General features: G+C 39.9%; 1 long non-coding RNA gene across 1 annotated transcript in view; it reads right to left on the bottom strand.

Moving 5' to 3' along the window:
- The window catches only part of LOC118143619 (uncharacterized), a 33,118-nt gene extending 29,313 nt beyond the window's left edge, over window positions 1-3,805 (bottom strand). Inside the window, exon 1 of the long non-coding RNA XR_004727845.2 lies at window positions 3,696-3,805. This is a non-coding gene — a long non-coding RNA (uncharacterized LOC118143619). The remainder of the gene's footprint in view (window positions 1-3,695) is intronic.
- Window positions 3,806-13,413: the final 9,608 nt, after the last annotated feature.

The raw sequence follows: 13,413 nt of genomic DNA, 5'->3' as shown, positions 1-13,413 counted from the left end.
GAATGGGACAGAGCTCTTTTTCGGCTTTACAACTCCAGGGCTTCCTCCTCCATTGTTACTATGAGGTGCTCAGATATATGCACCCTTTTCTTGTGGCCACATCTGTATCTGCCAGGGCTAAGCCTGTTTTGGAGTTCACTTGCCTGTAACTTTGCATTGTCCAGCTCCTCACACACCTTGCTTTTCAAGCTGGTGGCACTGGCTGTAAGTTCTCTGTTTTGCAAAGTTAATGCTTTCAGAGATCTCTCTCTTCTGAAGCCAGTGTCTGAATAATGTCTCTCTTCTGTACCCACAGTATCTCTGACCTCAGCTCCTGGCAGTATATCTTCAGAGTGTATTGTACACTATTTCTGGAACCCCCAAGAGCTTAAGTCCTAGTACTGTTTGATCTTTTCACAGCCCTTTTAAGGTTTTTTGTGCCTTTACACACAGTGGGAGCCTCTGGCATCTTCTCCCAATTTAGTATGTCATTCACACAATCGCTTGTCTGTGTTCCTAATTGTAGAGGAGACGTCACATCCTGGGTTCTGTAGATTTTGAGGTTAGTTAGCACTTGCTTATTGCTCTTCTTTCTGCTTCCCTACACATCTTCTGGTCTTGGGTAAGACTTCCTGCTAGCATGTCTGGTTTGAACTACCATATACAGGGTACCGTATGATTTCTTATTACTAAGTTTTATACAGTTATTATATGTGGGTTTTCATTTTCTACCTTACTTGTGAATATATATATGCATACATATAAAATGGATTAGTCTCTAAGTTCTAACCATGGGGCTGAATACTTCTGTCATGTTGCATTTAGGGAGAATCTGTGGCTCATATGTTATCTTTTTATAGGACCTGCCCCAGAAAGTCTTCACTTTTCTTCTGGGCACACAGGTGGCTGTGCTTAACCTCACTTCCACTAAACCTCGTGTTGTGTGTGAGTGGAAATGACATGATCATAGCTGCCTCAAGGCCTGTAAGAAGTAGCTGTTTATTCTCCATGCTCTTTTCCTGATGACCTGCTGAATGCAGATTTAAAAGTTCCCTCAGGGAGTCATGGAATCACAAGATGATTAAGACCTCAATCCCAGAATCACAGGTATGCAGGAAAATACCTGGACAGCGGCAACATCCACCTCGGACTTTCTTGTGTCCGAGAAACAAGAATCACTTATTTATAAATCATCTGATATTTTAATCAAACAGTTAGACATTTGGGGATCTATTTGATCCAGCTGACATTATATTAATTATATATAATGCTTGCAGGCTTTGGGAACTCCCTTACCTGACATGCCTTATTTATACTCAGAAAACACAGACTATATTTAATGGGAACATAATTTAAGCATAATTAAGATCCTGTGTTCAGCAGTAAAAATCAGGAAAAAAAAACTAGCAAAAAATAAATCAAACTTTTAAATAGATTAAGCAATGACAGCTTTAAAATTATTCCATGTTTGGAATATTCCAACTCATTAGTGGGTAGTCAGAAAGTATGTTAATTAGTTGAGACCTAGTAGAAAACGGTTTTGTTGACACTGGTTTGCATTTCTCCGAGGATTGTTAAATCCCATGCTAGTCATTCCAGGGAAAAAATCAGGACACTAAGGGAAACATCAGAGTTCCAACAAGTATTATTTAATTTTAAACATTTCTCAATTTTCAAGTTATAATAGGATTTCTTAGTGGCCAGGCTGGTGGGAGGCTAAGAGAAGAAAAGAGCACACAACCTTTAAGGGTTTGCCCTTATGCACTTAATATCAGTGCATTGCTCAAGTTTCCAAGCAAAACTGAGGAAGCTTCTCCACCACCCTCAGAATGCTGGTTTTATCTTTTCCTTTCTTTCATGCAAGACTTTTCTGGGGTTCTCATCTCTCAACTTAAAAATTAACTGCAGTTATGTTCTAGGTTTTGCTTAGCTGTTGAATGGTCTTTCTCTTGTTTCTATCAAGTTGCCTTTACATTTAATCTTCCTGGGCTCTGCTGGTTTCTTGAACAAAGACCATTTCTCCAGATGTCTCACCTGAGCTTCTGTTGAGCCCAGGTCAAGCCTCGGAGCCAGAGTGAACAATGCAGGCAAAGCTGGCTTCGAGGCTTTGGATGTGCTGTCTTCCTCTGCATAGTCTACAAGGGAGACTGCATAGTCCAAGACCACTGAGACCATCTGCATCACAGCTCTGGAGTCTAAGGACTCATTCAGCTCCAGGATGTTCCCTGGAGCTTCTGCTTTCATCAGAAATTTTTCTTTTTGAACATATCATGATTACTGAACCTGAGTGGTCCTGACCTTCCCATTCTCTTGTCTTTTACAGGATCATGAGAATAGACTGCTGGAAAGAATCGAAAGGCTTTCTTTTTCGAAACTGTGCATGTGTGTGAGTCCTAGACAGACTCAGCCTAACTAAAAGTCTCCCTTTTCCTTCTAAAAAAATTCTTAACAGTCATATATATATATATATATATATATACACACACATATGTGTGTATATGTATATGTGTGTGTGTGTGTGTGTGTGTGTGTGTATATATATATATATAAAACAATAGCATTATTGTCAGTTACCCTGCCCAGGGTAGTAGTATTAGTATTAGTAGTAACAATTATAAGAGTAACTATCCTGGGCAACAAGGTGAAGCCCTGTCTCTACTAAAATATAAAACATTAGCTGGGCATGGTTGCGAGCACCTGTAGTCCCAGCTACTTGGGAGGCTGAGGCAGGAGAATCGCTCAAACTGGGGAGGTGGAAGTTGCAGTGAACTGAAATTGTACCACTGCACTCCAGTCTGGACAACAGAGCAAGACTCTGTCTCGAAAAAACAAAACAAAACAAAACAAAAAACTATCAATAACATTTGCCATGTGGTGATGTGCCCCACTCAGTCAGAGATAAGTTCTTCACATACAACAAATTTTGCTTTTGAATCCAAAACAAAGTAAATGCTCTCAAATTTAAACAATATGAATTATTTTACTCTAAGTTTGGTCAAAACTGAACAAGAGAGGCATTCGTCATCAGCCTGTCTATGTTATAAAAATGTAGTCAGTTTCTGGCAGGAAGTGAGGAGTGTGGGAGGATTAACTCTGACTTGGTCCAAATGGAAATATTTCTGATAATATTTTCAGCTTAGGAAGAGATGTAAGAGATTTCCTAGTGTCTGATTTTTTTCAAACCTAATGTATGGTCAATACTCTCACAATTCCCTAATTAACTTCGCAAAGGCTTGTATTATGTGAGTAGACCAACAGATGTTTCTCAGAAGGGGCACCTTTCTCCTGTGTCCTTACAAAGGTGCATGTTCTGTGTGCCTAAGTGAGGACAGGTTATAGTGAGATGCTCGTTGCTTGTTACCAGCAGCCAATTTCAGGAACTGGAAAACACTGAAAACTCTCTAAGAGTTCCCATTATGCCCACCCTTCCACAGAAGGTGCTACCCGACACAAGACAGATCTGCTTTTCCCAGAATGCCTCCTCTGTTCCCCTCTCAGTGCCTCAATGTGAATCTCACAGGAGGGGAGTTTCCAAGGACCACACCAGTAATTGTTCTGTAGATCTTTCACTGTGAGTAAGCTTCAGTCAACAGTTGCCTCATGGCTTTTAATTAGGGTGAAATTGAATGCAGCCCTAACCCCAGAACTTCCCACAACTTCTCCATAATAGAGGAAAAAACTGAATGGTGCACAGGACCGCTCAGTCCCACACATACCTGGGTTTTCTCAAGCAGCTTCCAGTGTTCATCAGCCCTTGGGACCTTGCGGTTTGCCCATCCCTTCTGCTTCCATCTGGGTGATGTCATCCTGCAGTCCCCGCAGCTCTGAGCCGGCCTGGATGATGCTATTATTAGTGAGCCGGAGCTCAAGGCCAACTGGCTTGTCTGTTGGCCTCTCACTGTCGTGAATAGGCTTAATTGCTCATGCCCTTTCAGTAGGGTTTCTGAATAGACATTTTTGTTAACTTAGCATTCTTCCCAGCTGTCTTGAAGCAAGAAGTGAGGGTGAAGACAGTGGGAAGGGAAATTTCAATCTCCTCTCCTTAGACATAGGTAAAAGAGCAAGGTGTGCATGGAGAGGGAGAGCCTCTTACCGGCCACACTTCATAGCGCTGTTTGGCCATCTCTGGGCTGAGAAGCCCTTTTGAGCCCACAGCCCAGGAAGCCTGATTTGTCTGAACAGAGGTGACATTGTACCTGAGGTCACCCTGGCCAGGCAGCACCATGAGAGGAGGCGCTGGGCAGCTTCCTTCCTGGCCACCTTGACTTCAGGGCCACACAGTCTCACACTTTAACTCTCTCTCTGTGTCTCTCTTCCTCTAGCCAACTAATAGAGGAAGAGAGGATTACACATTCTTGGGAAACTTGGCAGATGTTCTTGATTTTCTGTGTCTGTACATTTATATGATGAATTAAGAGCTGTCTCTTATCTGGTCAGTTCTGAACCTACCAAATAGGCAGTGATACGGACAGGAAGCAGGAAGATACTGGGTAGAAGAAGGCAGCACCTTCAAGCCTGGAAACCTGCAGCCCTACATGGGAACAGGCATTTCTACTTTCACACCCAATTTTTGCCTTTTGGCCTGCCACAGCCCCCTATCCTGTACCCATATAAACTCCAAACCCCAGGCTCCACAAGCAGAAGAACAGAGGAGCAGAAGAGTGGCATAATTGCAGAATGGTGCAGCAGAGGAGAGAAAAGAAGTATCTGGACATCAACGGGAGCTTGGCTGGTGATGTTTGAAAAGGTCGACCACAGGACAGTCAAACTTCAGGGGAAGATCATCTTCCCACTCCATCCCCTCTCCAGCTCCCTATCCATCCCACCGAAAGCCACCTCTACCACTTAACAAAACATCTGCATTCATCAATTTTTAAGTCTGTATGTTACCTGATTCTTCCTTAATGCCTGAAAACGACCTGGGTACCAAGAGGGCACTGAGCTGGTTAACACTTAAGCTGTCTGCAGACAGCAGAGCTAAAAGAGTACTGTAACATGCCCACTGGGGCTTTGGGAGTTACAGGCCCCACCCTTAGATGCTACCATGGAGACAGAACCCAAAAAGCGCTGCCCTGGTTCCTGCACCTGCCAGTCTGTGTGCTCCCCATCCTGTAAGGGGTTTGAGAACAAAGCAACAGCTGAACAGACAAACCACATCCCTGTCACACATCCCGCAAGTGGGTTGGGGAACTCTCTCATTTCAGCAGGAAGAGTCTCCAGGGCCACTGTTGGGTATGAGGTTTGCAAAAGTCTATTTAAAAGCCATTATCCAGTAATCCTCGGAGAAAAGGTATGTTGTACTTCTCTCTTGAACTTCACTGGCTCTGATGTGGGTTTTTGAAATTCAAACCCTTTCTCTAGTGATAGAGCTATCCTGAGCTACTCCTGCTCAGGCTCCCTTTGCCTGCAAGCAGGCAAGGAGCTCCTGAGGCCTGGGACACTCAGAGTGAATACAGCTCCCTCCAGTTAAGGACAGCTTGTAGTGCAACTTTAAGAAATATGTAGCTCACGGGGATGCATTTTAATTGAAAAAACATATTTTTCCCCCCAAAGAGACCTGAGAAAGCTATTTTCCTTAAGCACATCAAATAAGACTAACATCTCTTCTTGACACAGCAAAATGACAATTTATACATTTTAGGAGCATCATCATGCACAAGAGAAGCCATGAGTTGCAGCAGAGGCAGGAAAAGAATAAATTCATTCAGGTCAGAAGGCATCGAAAACTGAACATGGAAATCAAAGTCTCTTAGCCTGCATCTCTGAACCCAGCAGCAAGTGCAAAAAGAGAGTGGGTAAAAGCAGACCTGGGGTTTCAAAGTTAGTTAATATTATGCATAATATAGGCATACCTGCTCTATGATTTCTAGGCCGAACACTTGCAATGTAAATGTCTTCTACGCGTTTGGATGGATAAGGAGAAAAGAGACACAGGGAAATAGAAGAGTGGAGGGGAGAGGGGATGAGAGAGGCAAAGGGGAAAGTAGAGAAGGGAAGGGAGAAGGGGAGACTTAGGGTTCTCCTCATTTCACCTAATTCTGGGAAGGCTGGAAATACGAGCTTCACTCTTCTGGGAAGAAGAATGACTTCTTACCTTCTTCATCCCCAGGGTTCTTTCCTTCGGTGTGGCAACTGAAGAATGAGGATGACAGGCTCATAAATGTGGAGAGGAGAGCTTTGTTTCTCTTAAAGTGTTTCAGCCTGGAGGGTGGCCATTCTGACAGGCTGGGAGAGTAGTCTCTGGCCAGAAGTGGCAAAGGGAACAGAAATTAATGCTGAATAGGGTGATCAAATATACATATTTAATAAGTTATAGAAGAAGTCATGAATTTCTTTTTTAACATTTAGGTTCAGGGTTACATGGGCAGGTTTGTTGTGTAGGTTAATTGCATGTAATGGGGGTTTGGTGTATCGAATATTTTCTTACCCAGGTAATAATCATAGTACTCAATAGGTAGTTTTTGAATCCTCTGCTTCCTCCCTCCCTTCACCCTCAAGTATGCCACTGTGTCTCCTCCCTTTGTGTTCATGCATATTCAAAGTTTGTTTCCTACTTATAAGTGAGAACATGTGGTATTTAGTTTTCTTGTTCATGTGTTAGTTTGCTTAGGATAATGGCCTCCAGCTCTGTCCATGTCTCTGAAAAAGACATGATCTCATGTACACAGTGGAATACTATGCAGCCAAAAAAAGAGTCATGAATATTCTTGAGAACATGCAGGCAGTTGTGTTTTTGTACCTCTTCACAGACAGATTTCATGTACTAAAAATGGAAAGTATGAGAGTGAAATTTTTGGCCCTCTGACATCAAAAGGTGAAGCAGAGCATGCAAAAACTCTCACTGTGCATCCTCTGTGGTTTGCCAGAATCACTCCATGGCTCATGGTCTCTAATCAGATAAAGAAGAGGGGCAGCATCAGGAGATTGGATGACATCAGTGATGGAGTCTTATTAAAAGGCTGGCTTCTGTCTTGCCCTTAGGGAAGAAGAGCTAATGGCGGTTAGTGAGGGAGGAAGTATGAGGAGGCCTGTCTGACCTCAGTTCATGGAGGATAACTCAGTTTTCAAGGTTACTCTGGGGTCCTCTTGGCCAAAAGATGGTCTGTTCCATTGGTTAGGAGGTTTAGAATTAATTTTACTTCTCAAGTTTTATCCTCAAGCTACTTGGAGAGGTTCACCATTCCCCCAGCCCACCATGGCATTTATAGGTGGTCCTGGTGCTTTGCTTTGCCCAGGCTTTCACCTCGCCCAGGGACCTGCTGGCCAGCATGCCCTTTGAGCTCCTTTGATTCCTCTGCCCCGTTTTCTGCACTTCCAGTCTAGGGTTACAGATTGCATTTTTTTCTTATTTTTTTTTCTTCATTAATCTTTGACTTGAAACACATGCTTTTTGTTTTTAAATCTTTTTTAACAGTGAACGTCTGGCACAATGCTCAAAAATCATCACTGGATATTGAACTAAATCTTTACCTGACACCTTGTGTTTCAATTATCTATTGACTTTCTCTTCTTCTCCACTTCCTGAGCACAATTTGAGAACAGTGACTAGGGTATGTTATTAACCTGAGTGGGTGCAGTTCCTAGCACAGTTCCTGGAAGTTAGAAACTGACCAACATGTGTTGTTGTATAAGAGATGGAGGGTTTTACTGGATGTTCTTGATCCTGAAGTGCACATTGGCTTATATTTTAATATAGCTGATATAAAGGTGTGCTTTACAATTGATGTATGTCTTTTTCATCATTTTTTTTTTGAAAAAGCTATTAATGCACTGGTGACTCTTTAAAATCAAATTATTACAATAATAATTGTATAGGCTCAGGCTTATCTGAAACAATTTGAATGTCTTATAAATTATGAAAATGTCCCAGAACATTTGCACTGGTCTGAATACATAACAGAATAATATTAATGATCATGGAATTGTTATCTTTTCTGATTTTTTAGAAAAAGTATCAGAACTCACTTCCACCTGGGACAAAATTCTACAATAATTTGGCGCTTATCTAACTAACATAACTGAGTATTTTGTTGATATGAATAATGGAATGAATAACATAACTGATGAAGCACTTACTGTTTTGTTATTGCTTAATTGAATGAAGAGGCTTGCTAATTGTTTTCAAATTGAGTGTGGACACTGAATCGCCACAGAGTTTGCAATTTATAATGGTAAGTGCCCTGAGGTAAGTATCCTGCCTGCTGGTGGGTTTGGCATCTGACAAAAAGTGATGATGAAATTGGGAATAATGGGTAGCTGTGAGTTGGAAGACATTGTTGTGTATTTGGAAATAATGAGAAGCCAAACCCGAGGAATTTTCTGCAGAATGGTGAGGGACACTCAAGGGAGAAGAAGAATAAATGTTCTGGGTTGCATCGGAGTGGTTTTCAGGGTGTGGGATGGAAATGAAACACGGGAAACTATGCAACGAAAAAAAAATCAAAACTGGAAGAGGAAGGGAAACACAATAACTGCATGAGTAGAACTTGAAATTAGTTCCAATACCCATTCAAAAAGAAATGATTCACATCAAGTTTTCTTGGGGAAAAATAAGGACAACAAAATAACACAGGAGCTATTGTTTACTAAGCTGCTAAGGTTATGGAGTAGGGAAGTAATGCATAAAAATTCACAATTGAAGAAAAATTAAACTAGAGCTAACCTAGGCTCCTTGAAAAAAACTGTCTGCCATAGTGCTGAGGGGTGTGACCTACAAAGGACAGAAGACCTGACACTAATAAATCAGAGTTTGCCAGAAACACAAACCCAGGAGAGATATTGAAAACTGGAAAAGTAGTGAAGTTTCTAATTTCTTTTTATATACTATGTCTTCTCTTACAGAGGTGTCATACGTTTATGGGGCATCCTCTTCACATTTTGGCAATATGGAAAATGCCATGCTTAATATGCTAAAATGAAAGAGAAAAGAAATGATTAAAAAAAAAAACTCTCAAAAACCAGCAATTGATTTGCAGGTTATCGTCATTCCCCATAATCCTATTTTGACCTTACTGTAGAAAGCAACCGTTCCCACCAAAAGAAGAAAGGGTGCCCTTCCTGACATAGCCAACCATGGATTACAGTAACCAATTTCCTGCCCTGTGATACTCTCAGAAGCCCACTCAACTTCTTAGGAATTGGCCTATGTTCCTAGGAGAGAGAGAGAGGAAAAAAAAAGCCTTTATTAATCCTTTGATTTTTTTTATCTGTATCTTGATTTGATAATCCTTTATTCTTAGTAGCTTTTGAATACCTTTAAGATATATTTGGGAAAATATCTTTTCCAACTATTCTCAGTGAAACGATTTGGTAGAATGAGATAGTTATGTACATTATTAGGAGAGGAATTTTAATTTTCCTATTTAAATTTATTGAATGTTTACTATGTCCAGTTACTCTCCTGATAGTGAAAAACAACCAACCATCCAAATGAACGAACAAAAAAAGATAAAATTCAGCCTTTATGGAACTTACATGCTAGAGGAAGGACAGAGAATAACCATCAAAAGTAAAATGTGTGGTTTGTAGATGAGACTTCAGGAATGGTGATGTGAGGAGCTTGGAGAAATCTCTTTCCCAAAGAGACAACTATTAAGCTGGTCAAAATTAACAAGGACAATTATTTAAGATCTTTGGAGACTGTTCAAAGAACTTAAATGAAATTGAGAAGCATTTGTTGAACACATTCTATAGAAACTTGGTAAGAGTATGCGAGACTATGACATTCAGTTCAGTGAGTGCTAATCGAGGAGCTGGTCCAACAAGCTCAGCAGCAGTTCCTGTCTCCTCAGCTCCCTCGTGTAGAATAAGTGTTGTAGTTGAATTCAGTCACCCACTAAAATTGATGGCCCCCCCTTTTTTTAAATAAATGATGCCTATATTGAGTGGGAACAGGCAGTTACTATTCCCCTGAATCTAACTCCCATTTGTAAGGAGTATCTGAGTGGGGAACCAATAAAGAGTTAGATCCTCCTGTCCTGCATGAAAGCTGTTCCACTGGGCTTAGCAATGCAATGATACCTCCTATATACTCCACATTCCTGGTTTTGGGGCTGTGGAGAGCTGTTTTGGGCGGATTCAGTAGCTGGTAAAAACAAACAGATGTTATTTACTCTATCTTTGGGCAGTGGAAGATCAACATTTGATGGTGGTGGCAACCAGGTAGTGTCATCCCTTTTCCCCAATACAGCACCTGCTCTATAGGAAGGATCAAGGTAAGACAGCCAGTGAAGAATGAGCTACCCATTTCCCCAATCTCCTGATCTAGAATGCAGACATTCTGCCCAGGGGAGGATAGGAGCAAGCCTCAAAGACTGGTCATACTCTGGCCCCACCAAGGAGATCAAAACATGGCTAAATCAGCTAGTAATTGGTGGAGACTAATGAATAGGTGTAATACCAATAAAGGCAAACCACCTATAATTTTAATCATGAAATCAAGGGGAGAGACAATAAAAGAGCCCATCTAGAATCACAGTAATTTGTTTCTTGTGCTCAGGATGTGTGTTTATGCCCAAGTGCACCTTCCTCTGAGGAGCAACTGGAGAGGGCCCTTCTGAGTTATAAGTCCTTGGATAAACATAGGTCAAACTCATAATCCCCAAACAGTGAAAGCAGACTCTAACCCACACGTAAATCCAACAGGCAAAAGTGAAAATCTTGCTGGTTTAGGGGGCTTATGCAAAATTTCTGACCAATCAGTGGCTGATCACTAAGTGATTCTGACCCAGGTACAGCCCCTAAGAAGCCAAGTTTAAAGATAAAAATACGGAAAAATATCTTGAGTGGGGTCATCAGAGGAGGCATAGCAAGGGAGGTAGGCTTCACTCAATCCATTCAAGTCAATAAAGAAGTAAATCAATGAGAGAAAGCCCCAGAGTGGGGAGAAAGTTAGTATATAGCATTGCTATAATATTATTATTTTAATGTGAATAAATATTATCATATTACTTAAAGTGTCCAGTTTTAAAAACTAAATTATGAAATATGGAAAGAAACAAGAAAGTGTTACCCATAGTCAGGAAAAAAAATATAAGCTATATAAAATAGCTTTGAGGAGCCTCAGTTAGTATACTTAGCAAACTTTGAAGTAGCTGTTAAAAATGTGTTTTAAAATTAAGGAAAATTATATTTGAACAATTAAAGATAAAATAATAATGCCTCAAGTAGAATATAACAATAAAGATATAGAAATTGTAAAAATGGGCAATGGGAATTTTGGAGTTGAAAGGTAAAATACTCCAATTTAAAAAATGTATTAAAGGATCCCAGCAATAGACTTGGACTGGCAGAAAAAAACTATCAGTGAACTTGAAGATAACTCAATAAAGATTATGCAATCTGAAGAACAGAGAGAGAAAAAAAAGAACAATGAACAGATTTGGAGATCTCTCATATGTAAGGCACTATGTGTGCACAAATATACACATAATAATAGCACCAGAGGAGAAGAGACAGAGAAAGGAGTGGAAAAATATTTGAAAAATAATGGCCACAAATAACCCATATTTGGTGAGAAGAGGTAATCTGAACATCCAAGAAGCTTAGTAAACTTCAAAGAGGGTAAAAACAAAGACATCCATGCAGACATATATTCCAAATGTTGAAAAGTAAAGATAGGAGAGAATCTTGAAAGCAAAAAAGGAAAAAAATGACATATTATGTGCTATCATGTACAAGGTAATACCAATATGATTAAGAGTAGATTTCTAATAAGAAATAATGAAGAGCTAAAGGCAATGAATAGCATGTTTAATATGCTGATGGGGGATAGAAACCACATCTGTCAACCTAGAATCTCATATCTAGCAAAATTATCTTTCAAAAATGAAAGTAATGGAATTTCTCGTTTTGGCTTTAGCCAGTGAAGTTTTGAAAGTTATCAGTCTATTTTTATGACAAATAGAATGGAGGAAAGCAGAAAATCAATCAATTACTTTTCTTGGATTCATCAAAGAATCGAGGTCACAGTGAATGTTAGCACCCAGAAATCTGAAGTGACCCACAAATACAAAGAAACATGCTGATATCAGCTTACCAGGAGCAGAAGCCCATGAAGCCATAAACACATGAGTGACAATTTGATAAAATAGCTGGAGACTGAGTGTGGACTAACTTGAGTGTGAGAAACTGCTGAGGGCCACAGACAGGGGCCTTTACTTTTTTTGTGTAGGTTTTAAGTCCAGGAGCCATCCAGTTCTCCTGGAGAAATAGCCAAGAAAAATCACCTGTGTCTTTGGCAGAGGGTAAGGAAATGTAACTCTTTTGGAATATGCCCAGAGCCTGCTCCATAACAAAGGCCTAAATACTTTACCATAACCTTATCTGACATAGGAGAAAGAAAAATTACTTAATTCCAGTAGCATCAATTCTTTCTGTCCCATTTAAGAAGTGGGGCTGGTGGGGGGTAGTGAATGTAGGAAACATTTACGAAAATCACTCTCTTAGGATGACTAAGAGCCTGAAATTTATTCATAGGATTATACAGTGTGTCCTCCGCTCCATACAGTATTGTCATACATCATGAGTGTTTCAGTATAATGGCATTGAATCAAAGCTGAAGAAGCTGCCAATGTTCAAGTCTACTTAAGAAATAGTTCTCAGGAAAGCATGTAGACAACAAGAGAGACAAAAACAAGGACACTGGAGAAAACTAACGCCTCTGGCACCCAAGACCACAGCAAACAGTAAACACAGCCCAGCTCCTAACCAGATTAACATAAAACCTCTCACTAGAGGCCAATTTACTTCATTACCTGTCACTCTCTATATTTAATTTTCAGCGTTCAAGATGATTACAAGACATGTAAAAAGCAGATTAAAAAATGCAGTGAAAAAGACGAAATAAGAATTAGTACCATATTGAGATATGGTACAGATTTAGAGATTATCAAATGGAGAATTTTAAATAACTACAAAAGTATAGTAAGAGTTCTAGTGGAAAAATGAGATAACATAGAAGAATGAATGAGTAGTTAACAAAAGCAGAGCGATGGGAACTCAAAGAAACCTCAAAGGAAGTGATAGAAGAAAAAAAGCCACTTTACATAAATGAAAATGCCTTTGCTGGGCTCATCAATAGACTGAGCATAGGTAAAGAAAGAATCAGCGACCTTAAAGAGAGGGGAATAGAAACTTCCTCAACCAAAATGCAAAGAGGAAAAACGGAAAAATTAAGAACAATGAAACAATTTTAAAGGTGAACATATTTGTAATTACAATAATGAGAAGTAAAAGATAATAAAGCAGAATACATATTTGGCACGATAGTGTCTGAGAACTTTTCAAATTTAATGTCAGAAACTAAAAACCACAGATTTAAGAAGTTCACTAAACACCAACCAAAATAAACAACAAAATATCAGTACCTATTATATTCCAAATAGGAAAAACTAAAGACAATATGAACATTTTGAAAGAAGTGAGCTAAAAAAT

The sequence above is a fragment of the Callithrix jacchus genome, chromosome 11 (assembly GCF_049354715.1).
Source record: "Callithrix jacchus isolate 240 chromosome 11, calJac240_pri, whole genome shotgun sequence".
Taxonomy (NCBI): Eukaryota; Metazoa; Chordata; class Mammalia; order Primates; family Cebidae; genus Callithrix; species Callithrix jacchus.
This window is presented reverse-complemented; position numbering and strand designations above follow the sequence as displayed.